Here is a 12,315-nt window from a genome sequence, read left to right as displayed (position 1 = left end):
CCTAGCAAGCACAAGGCCCTGGGTTCGATCCTTAGCTCTGGGGAAGGAAAAAAAAAGACAAAATAAAAGTTGTAAAGTCGGGCTGGAAGGATGGCTTAGTGGTTAAGAGCACTGACTGCTCTTCCAGAGGTTCTGAGTTCAAATCCCAGCAACGACATGGTGTCTCACAGCCATCTGTAGTGAGATCTGATGCCCTCTTCTGGTGTGTCTGAAGACAGCTACAGTGTACTTATATATAAGAAATACATCTTTTTAAAAAAAAGTTGTAAAGTCTATTTCTGTTTGTTGGTTTGGTTTGGTTTGGTTAGGGATGGGTTTTTTAAGGTTGCTTTGTTGTTTTGGTTTCTGTTGGTTTGTTACGCACATGGTCTCACTGTGTATCCCTGCTGTCCTGAAATCACTGGCTCCTGAGCTCCTGAGCTCCTGAGCTCCTGAGCTCCTGAGCTCCTGAGCTCCTGAGCTCCTGCGCTCCTGAGCTCCTGCGCTCCTGCGCTCCTGCGCTCCTGAGCTCCTGCGCTCCTGCGCTCCTGCGCTCCTGCGCTCCTGCGCTCCTGAGCTCCTGCGCTCCTGCGCTCCTGCGCTCCTGCGCTCCTGCGCTCCTGCGCTCCTGCGCTCCTGAGCTCCTGCGCTCCTGCGCTCCTGAGCTCCTGAGCTCCTGAGCTCCTGAGCTCCTGCGCTCCTGCGCTCCTGAGCTCCTGCGCTCCTGAGCTCCTGCGCTCCTGAGCTCCTGAGCTCCTGCGCTCCTGCGCTCCTGCGCTCCTGCGCTCCTGAGCTCCTGCGCTCCTGCGCTCCTGCGCTCCTGAGCTCCTGCGCTCCTGAGCTCCTGCGCTCCTGCGCTCCTGAGCTCCTGAGCTCCTGAGCTCCTGAGCTCCTGCGCTCCTGCGCTCCTGCGCTCCTGAGCTCCTGAGCTCCTGAGCTCCTGAGCTCCTGAGCTCCTGAGCTCCTGCGCTCCTGCGCTCCTGAGCTCCTGAGCTCCTGAGCTCCTGAGCTCCTGAGCTCCTGAGCTCCTGAGCTCCTGAGCTCCTGAGCTCCTGAGCTCCTGAGCTCCTGAGCTCCTGAGCTCCTGAGCTCCTGAGCTCCTGAGCTCCTGAGCTCCTGAGCTCCTGAGCTCCTGAGCTCCTGAGCTCCTGAGCTCCTGAGCTCCTGAGCTCCTGAGCTCCTGAGCTCCTGAGCTCCTGAGCTCCTGAGCTCCTGAGCTCCTGAGCTCCTGAGCTCCTGAGCTCCTGAGCTCCTGAGCTCCTGAGCTCCTGAGCTCCTGAGCTCCTGAGCTCCTGAGCTCCTGAGCTCCTGAGCTCCTGAGCTCCTGAGCTCCTGAGCTCCTGAGCTCCTGAGCTCCTGAGCTCCTGAGCTCCTGAGCTCCTGAGCTCCTGAGCTCCTGAGCTCCTGAGCTCCTGAGCTCCTGAGCTCCTGAGCTCCTGAGCTCCTGAGCTCCTGAGCTCCTGAGCTCCTGAGCTCCTGAGCTCCTGAGCTCCTGAGCTCCTGAGCTCCTGAGCTCCTGAGCTCCTGAGCTCCTGAGCTCCTGAGCTCCTGAGCTCCTGAGCTCCTGAGCTCCTGAGCTCCTGAGCTCCTGAGCTCCTGAGCTCCTGAGCTCCTGAGCTCCTGAGCTCCTGAGCTCCTGAGCTCCTGAGCTCCTGAGCTCCTGAGCTCCTGAGCTCCTGAGCTCCTGAGCTCCTGAGCTCCTGAGCTCCTGAGCTCCTGAGCTCCTGAGCTCCTGAGCTCCTGAGCTCCTGAGCTCCTGAGCTCCTGAGCTCCTGAGCTCCTGAGCTCCTGAGCTCCTGAGCTCCTGAGCTCCTGAGCTCCTGAGCTCCTGAGCTCCTGAGCTCCTGAGCTCCTGAGCTCCTGAGCTCCTGAGCTCCTGAGCTCCTGAGCTCCTGAGCTCCTGAGCTCCTGAGCTCCTGAGCTCCTGAGCTCCTGAGCTCCTGAGCTCCTGAGCTCCTGAGCTCCTGAGCTCCTGAGCTCCTGAGCTCCTGAGCTCCTGAGCTCCTGAGCTCCTGAGCTCCTGAGCTCCTGAGCTCCTGAGCTCCTGAGCTCCTGAGCTCCTGAGCTCCTGAGCTCCTGAGCTCCTGAGCTCCTGAGCTCCTGAGCTCCTGAGCTCCTGAGCTCCTGAGCTCCTGAGCTCCTGAGCTCCTGAGCTCCTGAGCTCCTGAGCTCCTGAGCTCCTGAGCTCCTGAGCTCCTGAGCTCCTGAGCTCCTGAGCTCCTGAGCTCCTGAGCTCCTGAGCTCCTGAGCTCCTGAGCTCCTGAGCTCCTGAGCTCCTGAGCTCCTGAGCTCCTGAGCTCCTGAGCTCCTGAGCTCCTGAGCTCCTGAGCTCCTGAGCTCCTGAGCTCCTGAGCTCCTGAGCTCCTGAGCTCCTGAGCTCCTGAGCTCCTGAGCTCCTGAGCTCCTGAGCTCCTGAGCTCCTGAGCTCCTGAGCTCCTGAGCTCCTGAGCTCCTGAGCTCCTGAGCTCCTGAGCTCCTGAGCTCCTGAGCTCCTGAGCTCCTGAGCTCCTGAGCTCCTGAGCTCCTGAGCTCCTGAGCTCCTGAGCTCCTGAGCTCCTGAGCTCCTGAGCTCCTGAGCTCCTGAGCTCCTGAGCTCCTGAGCTCCTGAGCTCCTGAGCTCCTGAGCTCCTGAGCTCCTGAGCTCCTGAGCTCCTGAGCTCCTGAGCTCCTGAGCTCCTGAGCTCCTGAGCTCCTGAGCTCCTGAGCTCCTGAGCTCCTGAGCTCCTGAGCTCCTGAGCTCCTGAGCTCCTGAGCTCCTGAGCTCCTGAGCTCCTGAGCTCCTGAGCTCCTGAGCTCCTGAGCTCCTGAGCTCCTGAGCTCCTGAGCTCCTGAGCTCCTGAGCTCCTGAGCTCCTGAGCTCCTGAGCTCCTGAGCTCCTGAGCTCCTGAGCTCCTGAGCTCCTGAGCTCCTGAGCTCCTGAGCTCCTGAGCTCCTGAGCTCCTGAGCTCCTGAGCTCCTGAGCTCCTGAGCTCCTGAGCTCCTGAGCTCCTGAGCTCCTGAGCTCCTGAGCTCCTGAGCTCCTGAGCTCCTGAGCTCCTGAGCTCCTGAGCTCCTGAGCTCCTGAGCTCCTGAGCTCCTGAGCTCCTGAGCTCCTGAGCTCCTGAGCTCCTGAGCTCCTGAGCTCCTGAGCTCCTGAGCTCCTGAGCTCCTGAGCTCCTGAGCTCCTGAGCTCCTGAGCTCCTGAGCTCCTGAGCTCCTGAGCTCCTGAGCTCCTGAGCTCCTGAGCTCCTGAGCTCCTGAGCTCCTGAGCTCCTGAGCTCCTGAGCTCCTGAGCTCCTGAGCTCCTGAGCTCCTGAGCTCCTGAGCTCCTGAGCTCCTGAGCTCCTGAGCTCCTGAGCTCCTGAGCTCCTGAGCTCCTGAGCTCCTGAGCTCCTGAGCTCCTGAGCTCCTGAGCTCCTGAGCTCCTGAGCTCCTGAGCTCCTGAGCTCCTGAGCTCCTGAGCTCCTGAGCTCCTGAGCTCCTGAGCTCCTGAGCTCCTGAGCTCCTGAGCTCCTGAGCTCCTGAGCTCCTGAGCTCCTGAGCTCCTGAGCTCCTGAGCTCCTGAGCTCCTGAGCTCCTGAGCTCCTGAGCTCCTGAGCTCCTGAGCTCCTGAGCTCCTGAGCTCCTGAGCTCCTGAGCTCCTGAGCTCCTGAGCTCCTGAGCTCCTGAGCTCCTGAGCTCCTGAGCTCCTGAGCTCCTGAGCTCCTGAGCTCCTGAGCTCCTGAGCTCCTGAGCTCCTGAGCTCCTGAGCTCCTGAGCTCCTGAGCTCCTGAGCTCCTGAGCTCCTGAGCTCCTGAGCTCCTGAGCTCCTGAGCTCCTGAGCTCCTGAGCTCCTGAGCTCCTGAGCTCCTGAGCTCCTGAGCTCCTGAGCTCCTGAGCTCCTGAGCTCCTGAGCTCCTGAGCTCCTGAGCTCCTGAGCTCCTGAGCTCCTGAGCTCCTGAGCTCCTGAGCTCCTGAGCTCCTGAGCTCCTGAGCTCCTGAGCTCCTGAGCTCCTGAGCTCCTGAGCTCCTGAGCTCCTGAGCTCCTGAGCTCCTGAGCTCCTGAGCTCCTGAGCTCCTGAGCTCCTGAGCTCCTGAGCTCCTGAGCTCCTGAGCTCCTGAGCTCCTGAGCTCCTGAGCTCCTGAGCTCCTGAGCTCCTGAGCTCCTGAGCTCCTGAGCTCCTGAGCTCCTGAGCTCCTGAGCTCCTGAGCTCCTGAGCTCCTGAGCTCCTGAGCTCCTGAGCTCCTGAGCTCCTGAGCTCCTGAGCTCCTGAGCTCCTGAGCTCCTGAGCTCCTGAGCTCCTGAGCTCCTGAGCTCCTGAGCTCCTGAGCTCCTGAGCTCCTGAGCTCCTGAGCTCCTGAGCTCCTGAGCTCCTGAGCTCCTGAGCTCCTGAGCTCCTGAGCTCCTGAGCTCCTGAGCTCCTGAGCTCCTGAGCTCCTGAGCTCCTGAGCTCCTGAGCTCCTGAGCTCCTGAGCTCCTGAGCTCCTGAGCTCCTGAGCTCCTGAGCTCCTGAGCTCCTGAGCTCCTGAGCTCCTGAGCTCCTGAGCTCCTGAGCTCCTGAGCTCCTGAGCTCCTGAGCTCCTGAGCTCCTGAGCTCCTGAGCTCCTGAGCTCCTGAGCTCCTGAGCTCCTGAGCTCCTGAGCTCCTGAGCTCCTGAGCTCCTGAGCTCCTGAGCTCCTGAGCTCCTGAGCTCCTGAGCTCCTGAGCTCCTGAGCTCCTGAGCTCCTGAGCTCCTGAGCTCCTGAGCTCCTGAGCTCCTGAGCTCCTGAGCTCCTGAGCTCCTGAGCTCCTGAGCTCCTGAGCTCCTGAGCTCCTGAGCTCCTGAGCTCCTGAGCTCCTGAGCTCCTGAGCTCCTGAGCTCCTGAGCTCCTGAGCTCCTGAGCTCCTGAGCTCCTGAGCTCCTGAGCTCCTGAGCTCCTGAGCTCCTGAGCTCCTGAGCTCCTGAGCTCCTGAGCTCCTGAGCTCCTGAGCTCCTGAGCTCCTGAGCTCCTGAGCTCCTGAGCTCCTGAGCTCCTGAGCTCCTGAGCTCCTGAGCTCCTGAGCTCCTGAGCTCCTGAGCTCCTGAGCTCCTGAGCTCCTGAGCTCCTGAGCTCCTGAGCTCCTGAGCTCCTGAGCTCCTGAGCTCCTGAGCTCCTGAGCTCCTGAGCTCCTGAGCTCCTGAGCTCCTGAGCTCCTGAGCTCCTGAGCTCCTGAGCTCCTGAGCTCCTGAGCTCCTGAGCTCCTGAGCTCCTGAGCTCCTGAGCTCCTGAGCTCCTGAGCTCCTGAGCTCCTGAGCTCCTGAGCTCCTGAGCTCCTGAGCTCCTGAGCTCCTGAGCTCCTGAGCTCCTGAGCTCCTGAGCTCCTGAGCTCCTGAGCTCCTGAGCTCCTGAGCTCCTGAGCTCCTGAGCTCCTGAGCTCCTGAGCTCCTGAGCTCCTGAGCTCCTGAGCTCCTGAGCTCCTGAGCTCCTGAGCTCCTGAGCTCCTGAGCTCCTGAGCTCCTGAGCTCCTGAGCTCCTGAGCTCCTGAGCTCCTGAGCTCCTGAGCTCCTGAGCTCCTGAGCTCCTGAGCTCCTGAGCTCCTGAGCTCCTGAGCTCCTGAGCTCCTGAGCTCCTGAGCTCCTGAGCTCCTGAGCTCCTGAGCTCCTGAGCTCCTGAGCTCCTGAGCTCCTGAGCTCCTGAGCTCCTGAGCTCCTGAGCTCCTGAGCTCCTGAGCTCCTGAGCTCCTGAGCTCCTGAGCTCCTGAGCTCCTGAGCTCCTGAGCTCCTGAGCTCCTGAGCTCCTGAGCTCCTGAGCTCCTGAGCTCCTGAGCTCCTGAGCTCCTGAGCTCCTGAGCTCCTGAGCTCCTGAGCTCCTGAGCTCCTGAGCTCCTGAGCTCCTGAGCTCCTGAGCTCCTGAGCTCCTGAGCTCCTGAGCTCCTGAGCTCCTGAGCTCCTGAGCTCCTGAGCTCCTGAGCTCCTGAGCTCCTGAGCTCCTGAGCTCCTGAGCTCCTGAGCTCCTGAGCTCCTGAGCTCCTGAGCTCCTGAGCTCCTGAGCTCCTGAGCTCCTGAGCTCCTGAGCTCCTGAGCTCCTGAGCTCCTGAGCTCCTGAGCTCCTGAGCTCCTGAGCTCCTGAGCTCCTGAGCTCCTGAGCTCCTGAGCTCCTGAGCTCCTGAGCTCCTGAGCTCCTGAGCTCCTGAGCTCCTGAGCTCCTGAGCTCCTGAGCTCCTGAGCTCCTGAGCTCCTGAGCTCCTGAGCTCCTGAGCTCCTGAGCTCCTGAGCTCCTGAGCTCCTGAGCTCCTGAGCTCCTGAGCTCCTGAGCTCCTGAGCTCCTGAGCTCCTGAGCTCCTGAGCTCCTGAGCTCCTGAGCTCCTGAGCTCCTGAGCTCCTGAGCTCCTGAGCTCCTGAGCTCCTGAGCTCCTGAGCTCCTGAGCTCCTGAGCTCCTGAGCTCCTGAGCTCCTGAGCTCCTGAGCTCCTGAGCTCCTGAGCTCCTGAGCTCCTGAGCTCCTGAGCTCCTGAGCTCCTGAGCTCCTGAGCTCCTGAGCTCCTGAGCTCCTGAGCTCCTGAGCTCCTGAGCTCCTGAGCTCCTGAGCTCCTGAGCTCCTGAGCTCCTGAGCTCCTGAGCTCCTGAGCTCCTGAGCTCCTGAGCTCCTGAGCTCCTGAGCTCCTGAGCTCCTGAGCTCCTGAGCTCCTGAGCTCCTGAGCTCCTGAGCTCCTGAGCTCCTGAGCTCCTGAGCTCCTGAGCTCCTGAGCTCCTGAGCTCCTGAGCTCCTGAGCTCCTGAGCTCCTGAGCTCCTGAGCTCCTGAGCTCCTGAGCTCCTGAGCTCCTGAGCTCCTGAGCTCCTGAGCTCCTGAGCTCCTGAGCTCCTGAGCTCCTGAGCTCCTGAGCTCCTGAGCTCCTGAGCTCCTGAGCTCCTGAGCTCCTGAGCTCCTGAGCTCCTGAGCTCCTGAGCTCCTGAGCTCCTGAGCTCCTGAGCTCCTGAGCTCCTGAGCTCCTGAGCTCCTGAGCTCCTGAGCTCCTGAGCTCCTGAGCTCCTGAGCTCCTGAGCTCCTGAGCTCCTGAGCTCCTGAGCTCCTGAGCTCCTGAGCTCCTGAGCTCCTGAGCTCCTGAGCTCCTGAGCTCCTGAGCTCCTGAGCTCCTGAGCTCCTGAGCTCCTGAGCTCCTGAGCTCCTGAGCTCCTGAGCTCCTGAGCTCCTGAGCTCCTGAGCTCCTGAGCTCCTGAGCTCCTGAGCTCCTGAGCTCCTGAGCTCCTGAGCTCCTGAGCTCCTGAGCTCCTGAGCTCCTGAGCTCCTGAGCTCCTGAGCTCCTGAGCTCCTGAGCTCCTGAGCTCCTGAGCTCCTGAGCTCCTGAGCTCCTGAGCTCCTGAGCTCCTGAGCTCCTGAGCTCCTGAGCTCCTGAGCTCCTGAGCTCCTGAGCTCCTGAGCTCCTGAGCTCCTGAGCTCCTGAGCTCCTGAGCTCCTGAGCTCCTGAGCTCCTGAGCTCCTGAGCTCCTGAGCTCCTGAGCTCCTGAGCTCCTGAGCTCCTGAGCTCCTGAGCTCCTGAGCTCCTGAGCTCCTGAGCTCCTGAGCTCCTGAGCTCCTGAGCTCCTGAGCTCCTGAGCTCCTGAGCTCCTGAGCTCCTGAGCTCCTGAGCTCCTGAGCTCCTGAGCTCCTGAGCTCCTGAGCTCCTGAGCTCCTGAGCTCCTGAGCTCCTGAGCTCCTGAGCTCCTGAGCTCCTGAGCTCCTGAGCTCCTGAGCTCCTGAGCTCCTGAGCTCCTGAGCTCCTGAGCTCCTGAGCTCCTGAGCTCCTGAGCTCCTGAGCTCCTGAGCTCCTGAGCTCCTGAGCTCCTGAGCTCCTGAGCTCCTGAGCTCCTGAGCTCCTGAGCTCCTGAGCTCCTGAGCTCCTGAGCTCCTGAGCTCCTGAGCTCCTGAGCTCCTGAGCTCCTGAGCTCCTGAGCTCCTGAGCTCCTGAGCTCCTGAGCTCCTGAGCTCCTGAGCTCCTGAGCTCCTGAGCTCCTGAGCTCCTGAGCTCCTGAGCTCCTGAGCTCCTGAGCTCCTGAGCTCCTGAGCTCCTGAGCTCCTGAGCTCCTGAGCTCCTGAGCTCCTGAGCTCCTGAGCTCCTGAGCTCCTGAGCTCCTGAGCTCCTGAGCTCCTGAGCTCCTGAGCTCCTGAGCTCCTGAGCTCCTGAGCTCCTGAGCTCCTGAGCTCCTGAGCTCCTGAGCTCCTGAGCTCCTGAGCTCCTGAGCTCCTGAGCTCCTGAGCTCCTGAGCTCCTGAGCTCCTGAGCTCCTGAGCTCCTGAGCTCCTGAGCTCCTGAGCTCCTGAGCTCCTGAGCTCCTGAGCTCCTGAGCTCCTGAGCTCCTGAGCTCCTGAGCTCCTGAGCTCCTGAGCTCCTGAGCTCCTGAGCTCCTGAGCTCCTGAGCTCCTGAGCTCCTGAGCTCCTGAGCTCCTGAGCTCCTGAGCTCCTGAGCTCCTGAGCTCCTGAGCTCCTGAGCTCCTGAGCTCCTGAGCTCCTGAGCTCCTGAGCTCCTGAGCTCCTGAGCTCCTGAGCTCCTGAGCTCCTGAGCTCCTGAGCTCCTGAGCTCCTGAGCTCCTGAGCTCCTGAGCTCCTGAGCTCCTGAGCTCCTGAGCTCCTGAGCTCCTGAGCTCCTGAGCTCCTGAGCTCCTGAGCTCCTGAGCTCCTGAGCTCCTGAGCTCCTGAGCTCCTGAGCTCCTGAGCTCCTGAGCTCCTGAGCTCCTGAGCTCCTGAGCTCCTGAGCTCCTGAGCTCCTGAGCTCCTGAGCTCCTGAGCTCCTGAGCTCCTGAGCTCCTGAGCTCCTGAGCTCCTGAGCTCCTGAGCTCCTGAGCTCCTGAGCTCCTGAGCTCCTGAGCTCCTGAGCTCCTGAGCTCCTGAGCTCCTGAGCTCCTGAGCTCCTGAGCTCCTGAGCTCCTGAGCTCCTGAGCTCCTGAGCTCCTGAGCTCCTGAGCTCCTGAGCTCCTGAGCTCCTGAGCTCCTGAGCTCCTGAGCTCCTGAGCTCCTGAGCTCCTGAGCTCCTGAGCTCCTGAGCTCCTGAGCTCCTGAGCTCCTGAGCTCCTGAGCTCCTGAGCTCCTGAGCTCCTGAGCTCCTGAGCTCCTGAGCTCCTGAGCTCCTGAGCTCCTGAGCTCCTGAGCTCCTGAGCTCCTGAGCTCCTGAGCTCCTGAGCTCCTGAGCTCCTGAGCTCCTGAGCTCCTGAGCTCCTGAGCTCCTGAGCTCCTGAGCTCCTGAGCTCCTGAGCTCCTGAGCTCCTGAGCTCCTGAGCTCCTGAGCTCCTGAGCTCCTGAGCTCCTGAGCTCCTGAGCTCCTGAGCTCCTGAGCTCCTGAGCTCCTGAGCTCCTGAGCTCCTGAGCTCCTGAGCTCCTGAGCTCCTGAGCTCCTGAGCTCCTGAGCTCCTGAGCTCCTGAGCTCCTGAGCTCCTGAGCTCCTGAGCTCCTGAGCTCCTGAGCTCCTGAGCTCCTGAGCTCCTGAGCTCCTGAGCTCCTGAGCTCCTGAGCTCCTGAGCTCCTGAGCTCCTGAGCTCCTGAGCTCCTGAGCTCCTGAGCTCCTGAGCTCCTGAGCTCCTGAGCTCCTGAGCTCCTGAGCTCCTGAGCTCCTGAGCTCCTGAGCTCCTGAGCTCCTGAGCTCCTGAGCTCCTGAGCTCCTGAGCTCCTGAGCTCCTGAGCTCCTGAGCTCCTGAGCTCCTGAGCTCCTGAGCTCCTGAGCTCCTGAGCTCCTGAGCTCCTGAGCTCCTGAGCTCCTGAGCTCCTGAGCTCCTGAGCTCCTGAGCTCCTGAGCTCCTGAGCTCCTGAGCTCCTGAGCTCCTGAGCTCCTGAGCTCCTGAGCTCCTGAGCTCCTGAGCTCCTGAGCTCCTGAGCTCCTGAGCTCCTGAGCTCCTGAGCTCCTGAGCTCCTGAGCTCCTGAGCTCCTGAGCTCCTGAGCTCCTGAGCTCCTGAGCTCCTGAGCTCCTGAGCTCCTGAGCTCCTGAGCTCCTGAGCTCCTGAGCTCCTGAGCTCCTGAGCTCCTGAGCTCCTGAGCTCCTGAGCTCCTGAGCTCCTGAGCTCCTGAGCTCCTGAGCTCCTGAGCTCCTGAGCTCCTGAGCTCCTGAGCTCCTGAGCTCCTGAGCTCCTGAGCTCCTGAGCTCCTGAGCTCCTGAGCTCCTGAGCTCCTGAGCTCCTGAGCTCCTGAGCTCCTGAGCTCCTGAGCTCCTGAGCTCCTGAGCTCCTGAGCTCCTGAGCTCCTGAGCTCCTGAGCTCCTGAGCTCCTGAGCTCCTGAGCTCCTGAGCTCCTGAGCTCCTGAGCTCCTGAGCTCCTGAGCTCCTGAGCTCCTGAGCTCCTGAGCTCCTGAGCTCCTGAGCTCCTGAGCTCCTGAGCTCCTGAGCTCCTGAGCTCCTGAGCTCCTGAGCTCCTGAGCTCCTGAGCTCCTGAGCTCCTGAGCTCCTGAGCTCCTGAGCTCCTGAGCTCCTGAGCTCCTGAGCTCCTGAGCTCCTGAGCTCCTGAGCTCCTGAGCTCCTGAGCTCCTGAGCTCCTGAGCTCCTGAGCTCCTGAGCTCCTGAGCTCCTGAGCTCCTGAGCTCCTGAGCTCCTGAGCTCCTGAGCTCCTGAGCTCCTGAGCTCCTGAGCTCCTGAGCTCCTGAGCTCCTGAGCTCCTGAGCTCCTGAGCTCCTGAGCTCCTGAGCTCCTGAGCTCCTGAGCTCCTGAGCTCCTGAGCTCCTGAGCTCCTGAGCTCCTGAGCTCCTGAGCTCCTGAGCTCCTGAGCTCCTGAGCTCCTGAGCTCCTGAGCTCCTGAGCTCCTGAGCTCCTGAGCTCCTGAGCTCCTGAGCTCCTGAGCTCCTGAGCTCCTGAGCTCCTGAGCTCCTGAGCTCCTGAGCTCCTGAGCTCCTGAGCTCCTGAGCTCCTGAGCTCCTGAGCTCCTGAGCTCCTGAGCTCCTGAGCTCCTGAGCTCCTGAGCTCCTGAGCTCCTGAGCTCCTGAGCTCCTGAGCTCCTGAGCTCCTGAGCTCCTGAGCTCCTGAGCTCCTGAGCTCCTGAGCTCCTGAGCTCCTGAGCTCCTGAGCTCCTGAGCTCCTGAGCTCCTGAGCTCCTGAGCTCCTGAGCTCCTGAGCTCCTGAGCTCCTGAGCTCCTGAGCTCCTGAGCTCCTGAGCTCCTGAGCTCCTGAGCTCCTGAGCTCCTGAGCTCCTGAGCTCCTGAGCTCCTGAGCTCCTGAGCTCCTGAGCTCCTGAGCTCCTGAGCTCCTGAGCTCCTGAGCTCCTGAGCTCCTGAGCTCCTGAGCTCCTGAGCTCCTGAGCTCCTGAGCTCCTGAGCTCCTGAGCTCCTGAGCTCCTGAGCTCCTGAGCTCCTGAGCTCCTGAGCTCCTGAGCTCCTGAGCTCCTGAGCTCCTGAGCTCCTGAGCTCCTGAGCTCCTGAGCTCCTGAGCTCCTGAGCTCCTGAGCTCCTGAGCTCCTGAGCTCCTGAGCTCCTGAGCTCCTGAGCTCCTGAGCTCCTGAGCTCCTGAGCTCCTGAGCTCCTGAGCTCCTGAGCTCCTGAGCTCCTGAGCTCCTGAGCTCCTGAGCTCCTGAGCTCCTGAGCTCCTGAGCTCCTGAGCTCCTGAGCTCCTGAGCTCCTGAGCTCCTGAGCTCCTGAGCTCCTGAGCTCCTGAGCTCCTGAGCTCCTGAGCTCCTGAGCTCCTGAGCTCCTGAGCTCCTGAGCTCCTGAGCTCCTGAGCTCCTGAGCTCCTGAGCTCCTGAGCTCCTGAGCTCCTGAGCTCCTGAGCTCCTGAGCTCCTGAGCTCCTGAGCTCCTGAGCTCCTGAGCTCCTGAGCTCCTGAGCTCCTGAGCTCCTGAGCTCCTGAGCTCCTGAGCTCCTGAGCTCCTGAGCTCCTGAGCTCCTGAGCTCCTGAGCTCCTGAGCTCCTGAGCTCCTGAGCTCCTGAGCTCCTGAGCTCCTGAGCTCCTGAGCTCCTGAGCTCCTGAGCTCCTGAGCTCCTGAGCTCCTGAGCTCCTGAGCTCCTGAGCTCCTGAGCTCCTGAGCTCCTGAGCTCCTGAGCTCCTGAGCTCCTGAGCTCCTGAGCTCCTGAGCTCCTGAGCTCCTGAGCTCCTGAGCTCCTGAGCTCCTGAGCTCCTGAGCTCCTGAGCTCCTGAGCTCCTGAGCTCCTGAGCTCCTGAGCTCCTGAGCTCCTGAGCTCCTGAGCTCCTGAGCTCCTGAGCTCCTGAGCTCCTGAGCTCCTGAGCTCCTGAGCTCCTGAGCTCCTGAGCTCCTGAGCTCCTGAGCTCCTGAGCTCCTGAGCTCCTGAGCTCCTGAGCTCCTGAGCTCCTGAGCTCCTGAGCTCCTGAGCTCCTGAGCTCCTGAGCTCCTGAGCTCCTGAGCTCCTGAGCTCCTGAGCTCCTGAGCTCCTGAGCTCCTGAGCTCCTGAGCTCCTGAGCTCCTGAGCTCCTGAGCTCCTGAGCTCCTGAGCTCCTGAGCTCCTGAGCTCCTGA

The sequence above is a fragment of the Rattus norvegicus genome, chromosome 12, assembly GCF_021556685.1.
Source record: "Rattus norvegicus strain SHRSP/BbbUtx chromosome 12, alternate assembly SHRSP_T2T, whole genome shotgun sequence".
Taxonomy (NCBI): Eukaryota; Metazoa; Chordata; class Mammalia; order Rodentia; family Muridae; genus Rattus; species Rattus norvegicus.
Note: the sequence above shows the minus strand (reverse complement) of the source record.